We start from the raw sequence: 13,627 nt of genomic DNA, 5'->3' as shown, positions 1-13,627 counted from the left end.
CTAAAAAATGTCGATGGGCCCGGCCCAAACGGAAGGCCGACATGCGATTTTAGTCGGCTTTCGGGTCAGGGGTACAAATCAAAGCCCAATATTTAAGCCTTTTTCTCTCCTAACTCTCAGGTGTTTTTCTCCCTCTCACTCTCGGTCTATCATTTCTGCAGCGTGTCAATTGCTTTCTTTGATTCCTGGTAGATGATGGGCACGTGAATCTTCAAGAGGCTTTGCTTTGAGTCCTCCATTGCTGACCGGTGAGTTCTGTCTGAATAAGCCTTCAACTTCCATTTTTTTTTTCGCGTATTCTATCTGTTATTTTGCCATAGCTGCGCATTTGGTATGTTTTGCTTTCTGGGTTTAATATTTCTTCTCTCTTTATACACAGTATTGGACCCTTCGGTCTTTCATTACATTTCTGGATGAAATTTATATGTTTTCCTGTCTGGGTTTGCATTTGTGTTATTAAATTTCCATTTTTCTAGCGGGCTCACTTCTCATTTACCTTTTAACAAATTTTATTTCCTATTTGAGCTTTGAAGACGGTAGAGATGGTGATTATTGTATGTTTTACTTTCTTGGGTACGTCATACGTGCTCAAATGTTGTTGGCTTCCCGCTTCCTTTTAAGTGTCTACTTAATGATTTCCATTTTCACAGCTCGTATTAGTGTCGTCTCTGAGAGCATGAAGCTTTTCTGTGTAGGAAGAGCTTGTAGTTTCTCCCATGTGCTCTTCATTTGGGTCCTTATTTTCTTTAACTTCTTAGATTTTACATTTGGATTAAGTTTTTATGAGTCCGTATTAGTTTTTGCCGATTTTATTAGGTTTTTTTGTGGATTAAATGGATTTGTTTTAGTTCTATATTGTTGTTGTCCATTCGTTTTATATTTGTTAATTTAGTGTGTAACAGTCATCATGTTTCTTTACTGAATTTGTTGGCATAATTCAAAAGTATCCTCGTATAGACTTGATTGCTCAATTTAAATTTGAACCTCGTAATTTGATGGAGTTCCATAACTATAAGGTTATTTTTTTCTAAGACGTCATTGAATATTATGTAGGAGAGTTGAAAGATGGAAAGAGCCAGACTGGATTTAAGATTTCATCACTCGGGATCAACACAATCCGAGGAATCAGAGATTTGGAAAGGAACTACTGCAACTATCCTAATCTACCTTTATCATGTCCATTACCGATTTCAACCCTTTGTGTCAGGTGCTCAGCATTCCGAGAGCAGTGCTGCCTACTCCTGGCGTACTTCAAGTCGATTAAATGATGCGGCAGAAGATAGGGCAAACTACTTTGGAAACCTTCGGAAGGTGGTGCTGCCTGAAACTCTGGGGCGGGTGCCAACAGGGCAAGCAAGCTACCACTTTGCTTGAGCTGATGAGCATTAGAGCATTTCACAGCAAGATCTTGCGCCGAGTCAGTCTTGGCATTGCCACTGGGTTTCGAATTCGAAAGGGTGGACCAACATATATTCCTGCTATTCTTGTCTTTGTTGCCGCCAAAGTTCACAGGCAATGGCTCAACCACGTCCAATGTCTACCTGCTGTCCTTGAGGTGGGGAAGTTTGGTACTTTTGGCTTTGCTTTGGGTTTTTAAATGTCTTTATTCTTGTTGTATATTTTTTAAATAAAGATTTAAATAGAACTACATTATGCTCAAACCCTTAAGAATTCCAAATCTTCCTTTCTCTGCACATTATCCGTATAAGAGACAATGGAATTGCATTCCGAATTATGAGTTGACCTTGATAGTTTGAATTTTATGGTTCACTTTCTTGATAGATTTAAATCCCTTTGATTCCCCCTTATTTATGTAAAATCCCCCAATTCTCTCCCTAACAGCTATATTACTCCTCTATAAAATCAAGTGCTCCGATTAATAGGAAACAAGGAAAATACTTTGGAAGAGGAAGTATTTTCCTTGTTTGCCATTAATTAGTGTACATGATTTTATAGAGGAGTGATATAGCTATTAGGGAGAGAATTAGGGGTAGCTCAATTGGCTGAGGATTACGCCTCATGAAGCGAAGGTCACTAGCTTGAAGTCTTTATTAAAAAAAGGGATAAATGCGAAATTGGTCACTGTGGTTGACCTAATATACAAATCACTCCCTATGGTTTAAAAAATAATTTATAGGTCCCTAGGGTAGGCCAAAATAACATTGTACTCCCTGAACTCATTTTCCGTTAAATGACTTAACGGAAACCGTTACATTGCCACATTACACTCAATAAAACTAAGATACGTGTTCTTTTTTATTTATGCTTTTAAAAAATGACAAATAAGCTTTTTCACGTCATTTTGAGGCTCTATTGCGAGATTGCATGGTGGTAGTTGAATGGTGTTGTATGTGCAAGAAGAATGGAGAGTCGGTTGATCATCTTCTTCTCCATTGCGAGATTGCAAGTGTCCTTTGGCATACTATTTTTAATCGGTTTGGGCTGTCTTGGGTCATGCCTTGCAAGGTGAGGGGCTTGTTCGATGGCTGGTGGTCGGGAGGTCGTTCCCGAAGCGCGGTAGTGTGGAAGATGATTCCTTTGTGTCTTATGTGGTGTATTTGGAATGAAATGAATGCTAGATGCTTTGAGGACTCCACTAGGACTATAGAGGAATTGACTCATTTTTTCTTCTTTACTTTGTATTCCTGGACGGCCGCTTGGCTAGCTCCTATAGAGATTAGCTTCTCTGATTTCCTTTTTCATTTCTCTCCCTCTTAGGCGCTCTCTTTTATACTTTCCATGTATGTGGGTTGCGCCCCTTTGCGCTCTTTTATATCATATTTACTTATCAAAAAAAAAATTTTGAGGCTCTAACACACACTTCATCTTCCTCAACGATTCTTGCCGTCGTCTTCATCTTCCCCACCGATTCTTGCATCCATCTCCCGGTGAGCTGTTGGGTTTCATAGTACGACTGAAATCGCCGCCAGAGATTCGCCGGAAACGTCACGACGGTAAGCCACCTTGCTTTGGAGCTTTTTTACTTTAGCTCGAAAGTGAGGCGGCTTACCGTCGTGATGTTTCCGGCAGTTCTCTGGCGGCGATTTCAACTCGGGAAAGTGAATCGGTGAGGAAGATTATCGACACACTGTGGGATATAAGGATGAAGACGCACGGTGGGGATAGAGGGATTAGGTTTATTTAATTTGATGTGGAGTGTGTACTGGAGCCTCAAAATGACGTGGAAAAGCTTATTTGTCATCATTTTTTTAAAAAATAAATAAAAAATAAAACATGTTTTATTTTTATTGGGTGTGATATGGCAATGTAACGGTTTTCGTTAAGTCATTTAAAGGAAAATGAGTTTGGGGAGTAAAATGTTATTTTGGCCTACCCTAAGGACCTATAAATTATTTTTTAAATCATATTGAGTGATTTGTAAATTAGGCCAACTACATGGACCAATTTTACATTTATCCCTGAAAAAAAAAAAAAAAAAAAAAAGCCTTTCACAAATTATACCCAACTCTCTAGCTACCAACCTACAGAGTAAAAGGTCATCTACGAACTAAACTAGTAGCTGCAACACATACAACTGCAATACACTATGCATATTCCTCTCTTACGTAAACTGTCCACAGTCAAAATTCTTCCGCATGTAGCCCTTCAACATAGATCAACGTATACTCTACCAAGGAAATCCAGTGGCACCTTTTCCTTTGCTTATAATCTTTCTCGTAGGTTTGTTTAGAATTATTTATAATGTTTTGAAACTTGATTGGTTGTCACCTACTATTCAGGTCCAAATAACAACCTTTTGAAAATTCTACAGACATCGTTGAAAGACATTAAATATCTAGAGTGGTTGAAAAATATAAAAAGTATGAGTTATGCTACACACACTTTCACTTATATACTCTCTTAGGTGGCTTTTACAACCAGCATTGGATTTAAATCCAATAAAGATTTATTCCAAATCTAATAGTAATTTTAAAAGCCTCCCGAAGAAGTGTAGAAATGAGTATGGGAAAGTGGGAGTGTGTGTAGCTTTACTAAAAAAGTATTGCTTGTTCACATTACCATATTTATAAAAATGAAACTGGATGCTCAAATATTCAATTTTTTGTGAGATTTCGAGCTTGCTATGATGTGGACTGATCTCTTATTTTTACTTTGGAAGTTGAAGTACCTTTTTGATATTTGTGGCAGAGGCCTGGAGGTCTATGGTGTGCCATACCAATTCCCATTTCTCTCTTCTACACCCCTTTCAGGGCACTATGTTCCTACCACCATGATTATGACCCTGGCACCACTCCAGCACTCCCCACTTCTTCATCGCCATCATTATCAGCACAATCCAATTCTCTTGTCAAAGTAGTCTGTTCATTGGTCTGTGACTCTTTCTACCAAGAACCCCATGTGAGAATATCGCCTCCCAAGCTCAATCTTCAGTAGGAGAGGCCATTACAGTCGTTGCTTCACTAGCCGCTGAGGCAGGGTCAATGGTGGCATTGAGTTTCTTTTACTGGCCAATTGGATTTGCCAAGTTTCGCGATTTTATGCGACTTTATATAGTATGTGCCACATCATTGATTGGTAATGGGAATATGGAGAGGGCTCAAGAAGTGATGCAGTGTATGGTAAGGAGTTTTGTTGAGATTGGGAGGTTAAGGGAGGCTGTTGATATGGTTATTGAGATGCAAAATCAAGGTTTGGCACCAAGTACTTGCACTTTAAATTGTGTGATTCACATTGGGTGTGAAATGGGACTGGTTGAATATGTCGAGAACATGTTCAAGGAAATGTGTGTGAGAGGGGTGTCTCCTGATCATTGCAGTTATAAGTTGATGGTTATTGTAGGATGGGCAGAATTTTGGAGGCAGATAGGTGGTTGAGTGAAATGCTTAAGAGAGGCTTTGTTCTAGATAATGCGACTTTTACTTTAGTTATCAGTGCATTTTCTGAAAAAGGTTTTGTGAATAGAGCTTCTTGGTATTTTGATAAGATGATTGAGATGGGTTTGATACCAAATGTGATTAATTTCACGTCTTTGATTCATGGGTTGTGCAAGAGGGGCAACATTAAGCAAGTATTTGAAATGTTGGAGGAAATGGTTAGGAAAGGTTGGAAACCAAATGTGTATACTCATACAGCATTGATTGATGGGCTCTGCAAGAAGGGATGGACTGAGAAGGCTTTTAGAATATTTCTGAAACTTGTCCGGAGTGACAATAACAAGCCAAATGTTTATACATATACAGCCATGATTGGTGGGTATTGCAAAGAGGACAAGTTGAACCGTGCAGAGATGTTATTACCCAGAATGAAAGAACAGGGATTGGTCCCCAACACCAACACATATACTACTCTCATTGATGGGCATTGTAAAGCAGGTAATTTCGGAAGAGCATATGAGTTGATGAAAGCAATGAATAATGAAGGTTTCACACCTAATATATGTACATATAATGCAATTATTGATGGCCTTTGCAAAAGGGGAAGGGTTCTTGAGGCTTATAAATTGCTTAAGAAGGGTTTTTGTTGTGGATTGCGAGCGGATAGTGTCACGTATACTATCCTCATATCTGAGCACTGTAAACGGGCAGATACTGTGCACGCCTTGGTGTTCTTCAATAAGATGGTCAAAGGTGGCATTCAACCTGATATTCATACATATACCACACTGATTGCTGCCTTTTGTAGGCAAAAGAGATTGAAAGATAGTGAGAAGCTTTTTGAAGAAGTTGTAATGCCAGGCCTAGTTCCAACTAAGCGGACGTATACATCCATGATATGTGGGTACTGTAGGGTTGGAAGTGTTAACTCGGCTGTAAAGTATTTTCATAGGATGAACGATCATGGCTGTACACTGGACAGTATTACATATGGTGCTCTTATAAGTGGGCTTTGCAAAGGGTCTAAGTTGGATGATGCCCACCGGTTATATGACACCATGATAGACAAGGGGCTATCCCCATGTGAAGTTACTCGGCAGACCTTGGCTTATGAGTATTGTAAAATAGATGATTCTGTTACGGCCATGATCATATTAGAAAGGCTAGACAAAAGGCTCTGGATCCAGACAGTTAAGACCTTGGTCTGGAAGCTTTGTAGTGAGGGGAAAGTGGGCATAGCGGCATTGTTCTTTTATAGATTATTAGATAAGGACCGTAATGCGGATCGTGTGACTTTGGCAGCATTCACGACTGCATGCTACAAGAGCAACAACTATGCTCTTGTTTCTAACTTGTCCGAGGGGATCTCTAAAGGAATTGTGTAGTGGTTGTTGTTTAATCATGGTGGGTGAATTCATTTGTGTTGAAAAGTAGAGCTGCTGAAGCAAATTTTGTAGTTTGATTCCTCTTCCTACTGTTGATAACTTGAAGACTCAGGGAGTAAGGTGCCTAGCAGCATGATAAGCCAGTGATTCTCATTATGTATTTTGTAGAGTTCCATTCCATATAACGTCTTCAGCCACTTCTGAATAACAACCAAAATGTGTCGCAACTCCATTGAATAATTGAAGGGATTGGCCACAGATGTTTTCTTCTCTTGACGAGTTCACGTTTGAACTCCAACTTTTCTCTACGTATGACTGGGAGATCTTCATTAAGGTCAGAGCAAACAAAAAAAAAATTCAAGGCTCTGAACTGGGGAAGTGTCAGAATCAGTGTTCAGTATTTATTGATTTTTTAATTGGTAATTGTACAAATGCTGGTTCTTTTGACTCTTATAGAAATTGGATTACATCTTACTTGGGTTGAATATGATATGTTGAATGAAGGCCAAGTTATTTCAATGTTAGCAATATGTGCCATCTGAAGTATTTATGTTTCGTTGTCTTGTGCCCTCTATAAACTTCTCAGTCAAGATGGAGAATCCTAACTCTCCACATACTAGCATGTGCACTTATTACTTCATCATATAGCTTTTGGGCTTGGAATAATCCACAAGTTACAGTGATTCATCAAATCTGAATTACCATTGTTGCTTCTGTTCTCCTTTGTTTAATAGCTTCTCACTATCTCTCTTTTGTTGTCTGAAACTCTCTTCCACTCTCTCTCTCTCTCTTGCAAGCTCATTCCTCTGTGTCTCTCATAAAACTCTCTTCTTCTCTCAGGCGCGTTTGATTGAAGGTGGAGTTGGGGTCTCCACCGAAGCCACGATTCCTCTCTCTCGCTTGCTCGGTTGAAGGTGGGTTGCTTTCCTCTCTATTTGTTTCCATTGTTGAGCTTGTTTATGTTGTTTCTGTCTACATCAAAGCCAATATTTGTACTGTGGCGGTATGTATTGTGAAATGTGTGAAATTTGAGTTGTGGGTTTGGATGTGTTCATTCCTCTGTGTTCCTCATCTTTTGTTGTTCCATCTAATGTTTCATCAATTCTAATATGTGTCCATTGGAGTATGATAGTTCACTTAAATAAACTCAATGACTAAATCTAACTCTAATTTAATTGTCTTTGGGCCAAGCCCATTATTGAATTACACACACAAAAAAAAAAAAAAAAATCTTAAAAATTAGGGTATATATATATTTTAAGAAAATTGGTAAATATATTATAAGTCCCTGAGTCAACACGCCAAAATTAAAATCTCAGTTTTTTTTTTTTTCGAAAATTTACTCTTTGGGTCAATCGAAGTGCCTATAAAATTCTTACCGTCAAAATTTTCTAACCACCGGTAGTCTAAATCAAAACGCACCATTTTGCGCATATTAATTTTTTATTAATTTAATTTAAAAATTAAATCTTAAAAAAAAAAAATCCAAAGAGAGAACGTCGGCGGTGGGTAAGGTGTGAAAAATTTTCAGAGAGAGGCCAAATCTGGATTTGGGGTGTCTAGAGAACAAATTAATATTTTTTCCATCTTCTCAAGTGGGTTTTCCATTTGGGGTCTTTGGATTTGGTCTCAAATGTTTGATTGAATTCTTCTAATGGACAGTGTCAATTTCCAGGTTCTTTGAGCAGAATCACGAAGAAGGCATGGTAATTTAAGAAAAACTACTTATTCTGTTGATGAACAATTTTTCCGTTCCCTTCTCTTCTCTTTTTCTCCAATTGGTTGCTTCTTTTTCTTTGCTTTCTGATATGAAATTCTTTTGTACCTCAAATTTTGTTCAGTTGGTTCTTTGTAGATGAAAAGTTTTGGAATTTAATCCATTTGATGAAATTCAATTAGAAGCAGGATAAATTTCATAGCTGAAAAGTTTTGGATTTGGTCTATTTTGAAACTCTTAAAGCTGAAATATTTGGAATTACTTGATCAAACCCATATAATTTTTCAGCTTAAAATTGTTGGCATGGGTCTTCTTTTTTTCTGAAATTTTGTGAGACCCATGCCATGATTTTGTAGCTCGAAGTTGTTGAATTGAGTCTTAATTGGTCCATTTTGTTGAATTGGATCAGACCCAGAAAAGTTTAAATTGGACCAATTGGGCAATTCAGAAGTTCTAGGACTTGCTTCGGCCATGATCATACAGATGCAATAACAAGTCTCTCTCAGTGGTCCACAAAGAATGGGAAGTTTGGTTGGATTCCAGATAATCTAAACAGGGGCCATCAAGAACCCAAACAAGAACTTTCTCTTCAATGATCTCCCTAAGAACTCAAGATCATAATTCTCTCTCTGTTTTTTTTTTTAGTTTTCGATAACTTTCAAAGAAACCCAAATCGTACATGACCAAAACAAGGAGATTGCTTTTTGTTTCTCCTACACAAAATCCTCCCACTCAACTATATGTGAATCAAAGAAGTAATAGTAGAGAGCTATTAAGGGAGAGAGAAATCCCCAAAATTGAAATCCCAAAATCTCTCTCCATCTCCATTTTTCCTCTCCCCCCACCCACGGGCCACTATCACCCACCGTTGACGCTCTCTCTCTGAAAATTTTTTCTCCAGAGACCCCAAATCCAGATATGGCCTCTCTCTAGAAATTTTATTTTTATTTTTATTTTAGATTTAATTTTTAAATTAAATTAATAAAAAATTAATATGTTGACGTAACAAAACGGTGAATTTCAACCAATCTAATAGCAGTTAAAAAATTTTTACCGTAGAGATTTTCTTGGTATTTCGATTGACCCAGTGAGTAAATTTTCGAAAAAAAAAAAACTTATTTTGGCGTGTTGACTCAGGGATGTATAATATATTTACCCTAAAAATTAAACACTGCTATCTAATAGAACTCAAATAAAATTACATGACCCAATAAAATTGTCTTGTATCACATCACACGGTTTCTTATGATTTCGTTACAAATGGTAAAAAAATTAAGTATTTAAAAGGTGTAAAAGATGGAGGGGGACATATGAAATAAGGTGGAATACTAGTATGATCACAAAAATTTCATTTCATTTTTGAACTAAGAGATCAAGGTAGATGCTTAATTAACCTTAAAACACAGCAAATAAATTTGTTCTTATAGTTACATACAATTGTACGTGATAACCATATGTGACTATATGTTCCCAAGTAGGGAAACAAGATCTAGAATCTTGTAAATTAATGATCAGGCTTCTGAAGGCCCTTCTAGACGAAGGTAGTCGTACATGACTCCATGAAAATAGTTTTCGCTTTTTGTATGTCTAAGATAGATTGTGTTGTTTTCTTCATGGAGTGGATTGCCTTTTACATCAATGTTGTAAAGCCAATACAACCCATGGATTCTATGCCTCGCAATGGCGTCGTCCCTTCCAATATATCTTGTTGAAAAGTGAGCAGGTCTGGCATGTGCGTCGTTGAATCGAGCCTTACAATCCAATCATCAAATCATAAGCAAAATATTAGCCAAAAAAAAAAAAAAAAGTTATCTCATTTGATGGATTCGGTAAATGAGATAACTTGCTCTGACATGTATTTTGTACATGTACTATCGCATAATGGGCTGATGCTAAGGCCAATTGGAATGTATAATTTCCGTTCTTGTTCACATTAACAAGTTCAAATCTAATCTGCCATGTTATTGATTCACATGTCCCATTATTTATATTCCTATAATGCATTATTAGAACCAAGAATTATGATAAAGAAAATGAAGAAGGGCATGCCCACTAGGGTTAGCTTAATGGTCAACTCGTTTTGGTTAATATCACAAAATCGATTGTTCAAGTCCTCACTCAATCAATACATAGGCTCTTGTGAGTGGTGTCATGTATCCAAGGTTTATACAGGAGAAAAATACCTTGCTTTCTTTTTGCCACGACCCTATCTCGCCAGGAGCTACCAAACCAACATAAGTAGATCGCCCCAAAATTAAGCTCTTACTGATATACCTAATGAAGCAAGATAATTGAAATCATCTTATGTATAAAAAGGATTCAGCTCATGTTTAATTCTAGCTGGAATTGAAATTATTGGTATTGGAACACATGTTTCATGTGTTTTGTTACAAGACACGTGGCCCCTTTATTTTGAAGAAGTGTTTCAATCCCAAAGAATCTAGATTTAATTGAATTTATAGCTAATTTGTTAGAATTGAATCCAAACTTAACCCTTCTAAAAAAAAATTTATGTGCAAGTAGAGAAGGGACATACTGGTCACTAACTAGCAGTTGACCCGCAACAGTTCCACGTTGATCAACAGAAGGGAAATCTCTTGACTTAGTGAAATTACATGGCCAGCTGTCAACCTCAAGCAACATTTAAATAAAATCCAATTGTGAGTTATTTCAAAATTTAGTTGAGATTCATAGAACATAATTCCTCAATTTAAACATACCTTCTCCTTAGCGTCTACCCAAAGCTTTTGGTAATCATTTTGATGAGAAACTAAGTTCATATAGACGAATATAGGTCCAAAGACCTTTTTCCACGGCTCTCCATCTTTGAATTTCATCTCAAGATCCATTCCCGAATAGTATGCGCTCATAAACACCTAAATATGAATAACCAAACTGTTTTGACTACGAATCGAGTTTATGCTTAATTTTGAATGTTGTTAGAAGTATTACAATATTTAACATTAAGTCTCTTATAAATTGATGTGACAATCTACGTAATATTTAGTTATTTACCATATCAGCTATTCAACAATTAAATGTATATATTAAATTTTAGTACTTAATTTTTTTTTTTATTCATATTATGGTACGTCACATGACACTCATATAAAATACTATGAGAATTTGTTTAGAAATTATACTAAAATTTGTAATCAAGCGTTTTCCTTTTAAACATTATCTCACCATTCGTCATCTCCATTTATCATCTCAAAGAGTATTTGTTTAAAGAGTAATCATATGTAGTAGATTATTACATAACTATCATATAAGTTGACGATGTGGTAGTGAAAATAAGTCATTGAATTAGCACTTATTAGGCGTATGGATAGGTGAACTTACACAGAGGGCAGTGGGGCCAACATGAGAGGTGAGTTCTTGCTTGGTGGGCCCACCTGAACGAAACTCTTTAGGGGGTGTTATGATCTAGAATCCAACGGGTGGGTCAAGGGATATCCATCCATGAACTTTAGTGTCTTTCACATCTGACGAGTGCTGGTACTTATCGTCCACCTCTCCTCTAACTCTAGGATTGGTTGCATTCGTCAAAAGAACTGCCTCTGGGTAGGAGAGGGCGTGACTCTTTTGCCGGTCCTTCTACGTTAGCATGGTCCTCTGCTTATCGTCTGATAGTGCCATGTAGTGAAACCTGACCATTCATTTTCAAATACAATAATTATACTTATTCGCTTTTTAATATTCAATTTATTTTGCATAAAATGAAATGAACATATTTTATTTACTCACTTGTCCTTTTTGAGCTTGTAAGCAATCCTAATATAACCCAAATCCACCTTGAGCCATCCTTTAAGGCGCTCATATATATATAATTCCATATTATAATTACATATTAGAATAACCACTTGTTAATTAGTTCCAAAATTGGTGAAATGAAAACACTTAATTGTACACGTACCTTTTGTCTACGTTTAAGGGGGCACTTCCTTTTCTACTGGATGAACCATTCCATGTCCGAGTAAATGAAAGTTCTACTTTGTCCTTGTTCTAGGTTATAATCCTAAATTTTGTTCCTGTGATTCTGCAAATAATTCATATAGCTTAGGAAAAATGCATATTTTTAATGTAGCTCCTACAAATTCATGCGAGTAATTAATGTAACGTGTTCTAAGTAGCTTTATATGTCAACTACTTAAAATACAATATATCAGCTTATAATGTGAAGTAGGTGTAATAAATGATCAATGTAAAATATTAGTATTAGATAATTGATTTACCTCTCAATGGAACCCTTAGGACCTTGATCTGGCTGATTCCAAGCTACATCCCAATAACTAGATAGAAGAAAGAATAATATATAAGATGGGAAAATCTAAAAGCAAGAATATTTAATTAAGTGATCAAATTTATATATATACCCCCTATTTTCTCTTTTATCATGATCCTCAAGTAGATTAGTGATACCATCATACTCTATTTGCAACACATTACCCACCCCCTGAAAAATTGATTAATGTTAATTTAGAGATATTTATAATAACCTTTTAGGATTGAGAAAGAAAAAAATGTAAATTCTATTGCTTTTATAAAAATAAATGTATAATAGAAAATCTTGTATTTTTCTAAATTAAGGAATTTAGATGATTTGAATTACCAAATTCCTTAATTTAAGGAATATGTTATTAATGCATTTACGTGGCGGGCATGCAGCTTGACACCACCAAATTCTTGGTCTTTGACGTTCAATAGAAATTTCCTGCATTATATATAAATAATAAATTCTCAAACAAAAATATACCCCAATTTAATTACTTATTAGTAAAAGAAAGGTTTCTTTTTAAAAAAAAAAAAAGAAAGAAAGAAAAAGAAAGGTTAATATATATATATATATATATATATATATATATATAATGCAATTAATGCCGCCAGTTGATGTATGTTCAATCGTATAAACACATTTGATTAGGACTATTCAAACAAATGTCCATGGGCCAACTGGCCCGACCCACTGAAGGCCAACATTCAATATTAGTGGGCTTTCGGGTCAGGGGTCCAAATGAAAGCCCAAGATTTATTAATTAGCCTCTCTCTCCTAACTGTATTTCTCCCTCTCAGGGTGTTTGAGATTCCGATTTCGCAAGAATAATCTGCGTTTTTAAAAGATATCGCAAAATGTAAGGTGTTTGGCATTACAATTTAAAAAGCACTTAATTCAAAATAGGAAAAAAATATGAGATTTCTTTAAGTAGGCTAGGGGATGCTTATTTGAAAAAATGCGAATTTAAACTAAAATCATGATTTCTCATGACAAATATTTAATAAAAAAAATATTTTTTAACATGTTTTACTAAACGCCTTTACGATTTTAAAAAGTAGTGATTTCAAAAATATAATTTTTAAAATCGTACTTATTGAAATCGCAATCCTAAACGGACCCCGACTCTCTCGGTCTATCATTTCTGTAGCGTGTCAATTACTTTCTTTGGTACCTGGTTTGGCGAGAAATCTGCACTACGGCCATCATTATCAGCACAATCCAATTCTCTTGTCAGAATGGTCTATTCATTGGTCTGTGACTCTTTCTACCAACAAGCCCGTGTGAGAATATCGCCTCCCAAGCTCAATTGCAATTTAAAAAAAATACAATTTTAAATAATTCATTTTCTACGATTTAGTTTAAAATCGTAATTTTTGTTTATAAAATCGTAATGTCAAATGCACCGTCAGTAGTG

At 36.2% G+C, this 13,627-nt stretch overlaps 2 pseudogenes; one reads left to right on the top strand and one right to left on the bottom strand.

Moving 5' to 3' along the window:
- Positions 1-152: 152 nt before the first annotated feature.
- On the top strand, positions 153-6,252 carry LOC132171531 (pentatricopeptide repeat-containing protein At4g19890-like; annotated as a pseudogene).
- A 3,196-nt stretch (positions 6,253-9,448) lies between these two features.
- On the bottom strand, positions 9,449-13,416 carry LOC132169655 (uncharacterized; annotated as a pseudogene).
- Between the last annotated feature and the right edge of the window lie 211 nt (positions 13,417-13,627).

Source organism: Corylus avellana, chromosome ca2, assembly GCF_901000735.1.
Source record: "Corylus avellana chromosome ca2, CavTom2PMs-1.0".
NCBI lineage: Eukaryota > Viridiplantae > Streptophyta > Magnoliopsida > Fagales > Betulaceae > Corylus > Corylus avellana.
Note: the sequence above shows the minus strand (reverse complement) of the source record. Positions and strands in the feature narration are given on the sequence as shown.